Genomic DNA, 10,413 nt, shown 5'->3' with positions numbered 1-10,413 from the left:
TGGTGGTTATGACGGGGGTCCCAGAGTTGTTTGACCACAAGGAGGAAGCGAACTGGTCATTGAAAAACAAGGTCCAACACTGGTTAAATAGTAACAGACCGCCACCCCCAAATCGTTCAAGCAGGATCTTAATGGTCCGCAGGGTACATTGGATAGGAAATGAAAGGAAAACAACCCAGGGCGATTGTATTGTAGTAAATTTTGAGGACCCATATACGGTTGATCACATCTGTTCATGGAATATGCAAGGCGGAACTGAAGGCATTGAGACTAAATGCCTCTCTTTTTTCTATCCCCCCAGCTGGCGTTCTGGTTTTGATTATGATGCTTATGAGGGAAATTGGCGAAGAGTACGCAGACGAGACTGGGGGGGTGATTGGGGGGAGTGGAGCGGCATCTTTAATTTAATTTCAACAGAGACCGTCCCTCTAGAGACACCTGGAGAGGTATTCAGACTACCAATAGATATGATTGTCTGGAGATGGTAGATTGACTGGCTCCGACCCCCGAGGGCAAGGATATGGACCTGGTAGTAACCCCTAGCTTTTCATGTCTCACAGTAAACGAGAAGTTAAGGATAAGCCCACCAGTAAAAACCTTCACCGAGATGCCCAGTATAAGTAGCCCAACTTGTAGTCTGTTACCAGTTGAGATTATGGGGGACGATGTTGTTAGACTGGCTCACATACCCAGTCCAGGCCAAACTTCTAACCCTAGCATGCAAGATGTAGGGATACCACAACATGCCCAAAGGGTTAGGATGGGGCTATTATCATGGAACATAGCGGGTCTTTCGAACAAAGTAAAGGACCCAACTTTCCTGGAACTTGTAGATAATTTTGAAGTAATCTCTTTGCAGGAATGTTGGGAGAAGGTTGAGATACATCTAGTAGGTTACCGCACATACTTTTTAGCAGCACAACCCAATAACAGAGGGAGATGTTCTGGGGGGTTATGTACCTTTATCTCTAATAAAATTAATCTAACTACTAATTGCTTATTTAAAGGGGGCTCAAGGTATTTTCAGGTCCTTTCCCTAAAGTCAGGTGAAAATCACCCTATTCTTCTGATAAATTTATACAACAACATCCCAAAGGCAGATCAACATAGGGCCTTAGAGGAATTAATTGAAGCCATGCACAGGGAATCGGGATCTGATCAGGATGAACGTTTTATTATACTGACGGGGGACTTCAATTGCCATTTATGTACACATAGTGATATGGGGACATGTGGTATGGTGAATCTTAGGGGCGATCACTGTACACACTTCGAGCACTCTCAGCTCGGGGATTTATTAAATCAATTATTATATGAGTGGGACCTGGGTTTTGCAAATGAACTCTGCGATCCACCGATTGAATTCCAACCCACATTCTTTGGTCGAGGGACCAGGTCTCTTATTGATTACACATTGGTCTCTACAAGCCACCATCGTAGTGTACTCTCATTTAATACAGAGCACATTGCACTCAGTGACCACTACCCAATTAGCTCTAGCTATGAAATGGGGTGGGATGGTAGGAAAGTTCCAAATGTAGCGGAAAACATATATTTACATGGGATTTCCTTGGCCTGAACAAATGGTTATGTAATCAAATGGAATAAGGTAAATCCGATAAATTTTTTAAAGAACTTAGTAGAGGTCCAGAAAGATGATTTTATGATTTGCCTAGAGGAGAATCCGAATCCCACTAAGGTTATTGCAGCTTTCCCAAAAATTTCAGCCCATATTAGTAACAAATTAACTGGTCCAGCACGAAAAGTGGGGCAGAGCAAAGCTGAGGGCTGGTTTAACCATGAGTGCTCAAAAGCACACTTCCACCTGACCCAAACACTAAAAAAAGTTCGAAAAAACTTACTAGATATCAGAGTAGCTAGGGCATCCTACAAGGCTGCCATACAAAAACGGAGGAAGGATTTGAAGCAGGCAGCATGGGAAGCATTAATTAAGGCGAGTGAACTTAAAGATACCATTGCATTCTGGAACGCAGTCAACGCCCCATTTTTTGTGATAAAGGAACTCTGACCAGGTAGAGATCGCTATAGAGGAAAAGCTTTGGGTAAAACATTTTACCGAGCTATACCATCAAGAGACTCGACCTGGATCAATGAGTTCAGGACTGGGACAGTTGAGAACTACAGAACCTGGGGAATTAGATCTACTTCCCTTCAACGTAGTCTTCTCTCTAGCAGAAGTTGAATCAGCTTTAGCAGACAGTATAAATAGCAAAGCACCGGGACCAGATGGCATTCCAATTGACATCTATAAGGATAACGTCGCCCTGTGGGAACCGCTCCTGACCAATGTTTTAAATAGCTATAACATCAAAGGCTTTCCAACTACTTGGCAGGAAGCTATTGTAGTGCCAATATTTAAAAAGGGGGATCGAAACGACCCTAAATGCTATAGGCCGATCTCCATCCTCGACTCGTTGATGAAGGTGGCGAGTAGAATCCTCTTAAATCGTCTCCAGATATGGGCTGAGGAGGAAGCTGTCCTCTCCAAATTTCAGTATGGTTTTAGGTCAGGTCTTGGTACTGTCGAACAAGGCCTAAATCTCGCACTGCTAATAGGTAAATATACGGCAGCGAAGAAGGGAAATCTATTTATGACCTTCGTAGATCTTAGCTCGGCCTTCGATTGCCTGAACCATGACATTATGTGGGCTACCTTAGCTGATCTAGGCGTTGATTTTAACATTCTTAACTTTCTTAAAGAGTTATACAGAGGAGCAGGGGCCAAATTCCCAATTGGGAAAGGCGTCCGCCAGGGATGTATCCTGGCTCCATTTCTTTTTAATTTGTACATCAATGGGGTGGCAGACCCTTTAATAAAATTGGAGGTGGATTACCCCAAAATTGATGGAGAACGTGTCCCTATCCTAATGTATGCCGATGATGCGGTTATTATGGTCAGAACTCAAATAGGCCTTCAGAAGGCTTTAACCCGCTTCTCGGCATACATGGGTGACAGGGGCCTTAAGATCAATATAGCAAAAACTACCTGTAACACTCATATAAAAAAATCAAAGATTGGCTTAACCAATACTTTCTCATATTTAGGGATTGTTTTTAACAAAAGGGGTACCTGGAAATCAGCCATCAAGACTAGGAATTTAGCTTTTTCACGGGCTAATGGTGTTTTGAAACAGTTCGCAAATAAGCTAGGGGACAGGCCAGTACGCATCCTGATTGATATTTACAGGGCCAAATGTGTATCGACGGCAGTGTATGGAGCTGGCATATGGGGGGTGGCAGATTGTCATGATATCCAAACAAAGGAAAATGGCTTCCTATGTTACTTGCTTGCTGTCCCCCGTTCCACCTCCACTTATGTCTGCCATAAAGAACTAGCTTTACCCTTCATTTCAGATCTAATTAAAATTAGCCCTATGTTGTTGTGGCACAAGATCTGGACTTCAACAGAAACTGCTTTTATTAGGGTGATCATTGCGGACTGCATTAAACTTGAAGGGTCTAAACAGATCAAGTGGCTCTCTTATGTTCAGGAATTTTTTAAAACATTAGGGCGCCCTGAATTTTTTAACTCACCTTCGACATTGTCTTTAATCTCCAGAAAGGCATTAAAGGAATCTTGCCTTGCCCTTCTGGAAGATCGACGCTGGTGTCTAGAGGGGAAAAAGCCCTATGTTATTCATCATCAATTTCTGCTGCAGAGTTCTGGACTACAGCTTTATTTATCACCCGACCAGACAAGCTATAGCAGAATGCTTTTAGCCCGTTTGAGAACTGGATGCTTTTTTAGGATGTTAACCTTTCCTAATCCAAATGATTGGTCCTCACAATTAACCACCTGTCCGTGTGATGATTCTTCTATCCAATCAACCATACATTGTGTCTTGTTGTGCAGATTCTATGAGTGTGGGCGGAAGAGATATTTATTACCCCTACTTAAGCTCTGGAACTTGAGACAATGTAGACCAGCATTATTTAAATTACTCACTTTGTCTGATGAAATGACTATCATTGCTGTGTCTAGGTACCTGAAATTTGCGATTAGATGTAGATCTACTATGGTATAATTGCAAACCTATATGAATATTAATGACTGTGTTGTTATTTTTACTGTACTATCCTTTGGGAAAGGGGTAACTGAAATTGTGACTTATGTTCATTTGTACATACCCTTTTAAACATTTATTGTAACTATTTTTCTGGATGTATTCACTTTTATCTGCTTTTATGATTTTATTGTAAAATTGAATAAAGCTATCTTTGATTGATTGATTGATAGAGTCTAAGCATCGGCTCAGCATGCCTACCAAAAAAAATGTGTCCTTGTGTAATGTAACTGGTGCTTATGTAGAGCGCTCCAATACATTTAACTCGAATTCGCGCTATATATAAACTGCAAAAAAAAAAACAAGGAAGGAGGGACCATGTGGAGGATGGGAAACATCAAGGATGCCGACAACAGGGGATGGCAAACAAGAAAAAAGATAAGGATGTGACTTACAGAGTAGGTTGAGTGCATTTTGTAACAATCCTATAACATGAGCTGAAGCAAAATGTAGGAAATGGGACCCCCGGCCGGCCAGGGCTTGCGCCACAGCCAGTCAGAGACCGCCACTCCTATATAAAGTCGACCCCTGCTCGCCCTCTAGGTAACGCGGCGCGGGCAGTCAGGCCTATCTCGGAGGACATGTGTGAAGCATTTGCGCACGCACCCACCAACAGCAACATCCCAGGCCTCCCACAAAAGGAACTCCACACGAAGTATATATGAAAATAGTCTTTGTATTAGACAGGACACATAGGAACATACACTTTACAAGGGGCTCAAGGCACGGCAGGGGTTACCAGGGAAAAGGTACAGGGCAGGGCCAAGGGACCACTGCCAGTGGTACGCATCTGATGGAACTGCCATTAGAACACATATCTCCTGGGAGCTTCCTAGAACTAGCAGTAGAACTCACTCTGACCAGGGCTCACATACATGAGACATCGGGTACTCAGGAGGGAAAGGACAAGGTACATAACACAACAGAGGCCCCCATCAGCAGGGCAACACATAGTAAATCAGCAGGGCAACACATAGTAATTCTCAGCATCACATTGATATTAGTCAGTAGCACCCCCTAGGCCAGATGACCGTCCTGGGGCAGGGGCGCCTTAGAGTCTCAATGTCAGGGTAGGCTGCAGGTAGCCTACCATCAGCCTAAACGTGGCAGCTGCCCACGAAGTGCTGGGCAGCTGAAATGATGAGGGCACAGGTTGGGGCCTCGCAGGCTCGGACCACAGGGACAGGGGTGGAGCCTCGCAGGCTCAGCAGGAATGAGCGCCATGAAGGGAGCCTTTAGTGCTCAAGAACGAGGATGCGGGGCGGGAGCCTAGCAGGCTCGGCAGGGCAAGGGCCCCAGGTGGAGCCTCTCGGGGCTCGAGGAAATGCGGGGCACGTGGGGCCTCTCCGGACTCGTAGAACCAAGAGCCATGGTGGAGCCTCTCGGGCTCGAAGGACAAGGGCGGAGCCTCTCGGGGGCCCAGGAGGCAAGGTAGGGCAGGCGGGGTCCCCGTCGGGGGACCCGGTATCACTGGGGGCCCCACGGGCCTCAGGGTACGACTGGGGACTCACTCGGGGGAGGGGCGAGCACCGATAATGTGCCCGACGCCCCTCCTCCCTCTCGCGCACTGCAGCACTCACCGGTCCGACGCGCCGGTCTCTGCTGCTGCACCGGCTTCTCGTTGCTCCCCGGGGCCCTCCCTCACTCTCGGGAGCCCGGGGGGGTGTCGGCAGCTTCTCGGGGCAGGGCAGGAGCGCGGAGTAGGCTCCCGCGACTCCTGCCTCGACGCACTCCATCGGCCGGCCTCCTTCCTTTCCTCGGGCCGGCGGCCAATCACGGCGCGGCCTGGGGGACCACGTGACAGGGGAATCCCGGGCCGGCGCCCAATACCAGCGCGGCCCGGGGATGACGTCACGAGGGTCCCGGGCGGCGGCGGTGAGCTCGGGGAAATTGACGAGGGTTCAGGCTCCCTCTATCCGGATAGCAATCACGGGTGCAAGTAGGCGAAGAAGGCACTCGCTGGGGAAATGAAGCGGCACTTCACTAGAACGGGGACAGCGCCGGGTAGGCCCCGGCTTGTAGGGTATAGCGCTCCCAGCGCCGGCCACCTGAAAGAAGCGCTCCAAACACTAGAGGCAGGAGCCAGCGCTCCTCGGCGCTAGGTCAGCGGAACAGCGCTCCCAAGCGCTAGGGGAAAAGTAGCAAGGTCCAGGAAGAGCCCAGGGGCTCAGGTGGAGCATATCAGCGCTCAGAAGGGAAACAGGGACCCCAGTAGTCCAGGAGCAGGGCAGGGCCCAGGGAGGCACGCCCTTCCCTGAGCCCAAGCAGCAGCACGACCCTGGCAGGGTCCCAAGCAGGAAGAAGAAGAGAGAGAGAAAAGGGCCCACCCTCCTTTTATACAGGAGCTCCCTTTGTCTCCAAAAGGGGCAGGCAGGGAGAGAACCAGCTGGAACTGGTTATAAGGAATTTCTTGGTGCTGGCCAGGCCAGGGACACTGGACGCACCCCCGGGGGGGTGGGGCCACCCTAGTGCGGGAGGGCCCAGCCGGCTTCAGCCAATCAGGCGCCAGCACACCTACTGCACACATACACCAAGGTCTAGAAGTGGCCCTTCCCTTCTAGCCACACGCATGCCGCATACATCATCTTGTAGCATTCAACCTCACGAGCGCACACATACCAAACACGGCCCGGCACGCCCCCCCGCCTCAGAACCTACCCGAGCCCCATACATCCCCCATGCATTCCTATGGGCGGCAGGTCTCTCTCACCACACACACACTCAGAAGGGGAATCACCATCCCCCGGTCACATATAATAAGCACAAAATCTCAGGGGCGGACCTGCCAGACGGGCCAAGTCCAACACATGCCCCTCCCAGCCCAAACGCAGGGCAGACCAATCACTACCGTGATGGACTTCCCTGCGGCAGGGCGATAGGAAGTGGACGCGGCCCGCACTGCCGGACCAATAGACATACCCAGATTAAAAAAATAATAAACGTTAAAAAAAAAAAAAAAAAAAAAAATGAAGACATAGGCCCAACCAGGCTACCCACCTGGTACTCCTTAGTTGTCCATGACTAGGACCAGGCCCTAAGCCATCCAGATACCACTGGTCCCTGCTAATCCGAAGTGGGGGGCGGTACCCCTGGCCCACAATAGCCATTCTCCACTCCCTTTCTCAGTGTAGCCATGACTACCACTGTTCCTTCCACCTAGGGTCCGCACCCTCAGGTTTGCCAGAGGTCACGGGCAAGAATGCCCCACCCTACCTCTACTTCTGAGGTTCCGCGTTCTCCCAGGAGAAACACCCTCAGAACACACTTTCCTACCAGTCTTGGAACTTCCTCCCTCCACTGGTCTTCCACCTGGGAACTAACTTCACCGGATCATCTTGAAGACAAAACCGGCCAGGACACTGGCTACAGTCGCCCCGACGTCCAGATCCGGAAACACCGACTACTGGCTCCCCAACCGCGGGCAGTACCCTACCGGCCAGATGCCTGGCACACCAGGACTTTTTACAAGAAAAAAATGGAATCTAACACTTCCTCTCCTCCCTCCGCAGGCAGGAGTTCCCTCTTGTACTAGGATGAGCCGCGGCAGCGCCAGCAGGTCTCAGTACAACTCAACATAAATTCAGCCAGGGCGACACCTGACGCCTAAAACACAACAAGATGAGCCGCGGCAGCGCCAGCAGGTCTCAGTGTTCAGCTCTCCCCAAGGCAAGCCGCGGCAGCGCCAGCAGGTCTTCCTTGTCCGGGATACAACTCAACATAGATTCAGCCAGGGCGACACCTGACACCTAAAACACCACAAGATGAGCCGCGGCAGCGCCAGCAGGTCTCAGTACAACTCAACATAAATTCAGCCAGGGCGACACCTGACGCCTAAAACACAACAAGATGAGCTGCGGCAGCGCCAGCAGGTCTCAGTGTTCAGCTCTCCCCAAGGCAAGCCGCGGCAGCGCCAGCAGGTCTTCCTTGTCCGGGATACAACTCAACATAAATTCAGCCAGGGCGACACCTGACACCTAAAACACCACAAGATGAGCCGCGGCAGCGCCAGCAGGTCTCAGTACAACTCAACATAAATTCAGCCAGGGCGACACCTGATGCCTAAGACACAAACAGCGGGGTAAGGAAACCTGATGCATCCAACACATTCAGCGGGGTAAGGAAGGACAGGATTATCGTGGATTCAGCAAGCTCCCCATCCCAGAGAACTTACACTCCATTATTCAGCAAGCCCCCTCTCAGAGAACTTACACTCCATTACTCAGCACACCTCAACATTCATCCATGCACCCTCCCCTGGACTGGTAAGACAGTTTCCACCGCCCCTGATTCCTCAACCTGACCCTTGTGGCACAGGTACCATTACTCTAGGGGAGGAACAAGGACCATATACATTTGAACACAACTATGCAGACGCCACTGGATCCCACCCTTCCGGGGAATCCAGAAAACCATATTGTACTAGGGAGATGATTTACCCTCCCAAGCTAGGGGCAACTAACTAACAGTGTACACGCACACTTTTTCCACAGAACCGACCTTTAAGTAACCTTTAAAACTTTCCACAGAACAGGTATTTTTAGCAACCTGACCTGACCCCATGTGGCGCAGGTATCATTACTCCAGGGAAGGGACAGGGACCATACACATTGAACACAATTACGCTGCCACCACTGGATCCCACCCTTCTGGTGAATCCAGAAAACACATTGTACTAGGGAGATGATTTACCCTCCCAAGCTAGGGGCAACTAACTACCAGGGTACACGCACACTTTTTCCACCGAACAGACATTTCCATTGATCATAAAACATTTCCATAGAGCAGACATTTTTAGCAACCTGACCTGACCCCATGTGGCGCAGGTATCATTACTCCAGGGAAGGAACAGGGACCATACACATTGAACACAATTACGCTGCCACCACTGGATCCCACCCTTCTGGTGAATCCAGAAAACACATTGCACTAGGGGGTTGATCTACCCTCCCGGGCTAGGGTCACCTAACCAGAACACATTTTTCACAGAACAGAATTTAAGTAACCTCCTAAAAACAATAATCTCCTTTCTTTGCGACCAGTTACAATACAGAGTTTTTGTAGGGAGGCCAGTTATCGTTGTGGTACTGCGCAAACACAAGTCCGGATCCCACCGCTGCCACCAGTGTAGGAAATGGGACCCCCGGCCGGCCAGGGCTTGCGCCACAGCCAGTCAGAGACCGCCACTCCTATATAAAGTCGACCCCTGCTCGCCCTCTAGGTAACGCGGCGCGGGCAGTCAGGCCTATCTCGGAGGACATGTGTGAAGCATTTGCGCACGCACCCACCAACAGCAACATCCCAGGCCTCCCACAAAAGGAACTCCACACGAAGTATATATGAAAATAGTCTTTGTATTAGACAGGACACATAGGAACATACACTTTACAAGGGGCTCAAGGCACGGCAGGGGTTACCAGGGAAAAGGTACAGGGCAGGGCCAAGGGACCACTGCCAGTGGTATGCATCTGATGGAACTGGCATTAGAACACATATCTCCTCGGAGCTTCCTAGAACTAGCAGTAGAACTCACTCTGACCAGGGCTCACATACATGAGACATCGGGTACTCAGGAGGGAAAGGACAAGGTACATAACACAACAGAGGCCCCCATCAGCAGGGCAACACATAGTAAATCAGCAGGACAACACATAGTAATTCTCAGCATCACATTGATATTAGTCAGTAGCACCCCCTAGGCCAGATGACCGTCCTGGGGCAGGGGCGCCTTAGAGTCTCAATGTCAGGGTAGGCTGCAGGTAGCCTACCATCAGCCTAAACGTGGCAGCTGCCCACGAAGTGCTGGGCAGCTGAAATGATGAGGGCACAGGTTGGGGCCTCGCAGGCTCGGACCACAGGGACAGGGGTGGAGCCTCGCAGGCTCAGCAGGAATGAGCGCCATGAAGGGAGCCTTTAGTGCTCAAGAACGAGGATGCGGGGCGTGAGCCTAGCAGGCTCGGCAGGGCAAGGGCCCCAGGTGGAGCCTCTCGGGGCTCGAGGAAATGCGGGGCACGTGGGGCCTCTCCGGACTCGTAGAACCAAGAGCCATGGTGGAGCCTCTCGGGCTCGAAGGACAAGGGCGGAGCCTCTCGGGGGCCCAGGAGGCAAGGTAGGGCAGGCGGGGTCCCCGTCGGGGGACCCGGCATCACTGGGGGCCCCACGGCCTCAGGGTACGACTGGGGACTCACTCGGGGGAGGGGCGAGCACCGATAATGTGCCCGACGCCCCTCCTCCCTCTCGCGCACTGCAGCACTCACCGGTCCGACGCGCCGGTCTCTGCTGCTGCGCCGGCTTCTCGTTGCTCCCCGGGGCCCTCCCTCACTCTCGGGAG

The sequence above is a fragment of the Lissotriton helveticus genome, chromosome 3_2 (genome assembly GCF_964261635.1).
Source record: "Lissotriton helveticus chromosome 3_2, aLisHel1.1, whole genome shotgun sequence".
NCBI lineage: Eukaryota > Metazoa > Chordata > Amphibia > Caudata > Salamandridae > Lissotriton > Lissotriton helveticus.
Note: the sequence above shows the minus strand (reverse complement) of the source record.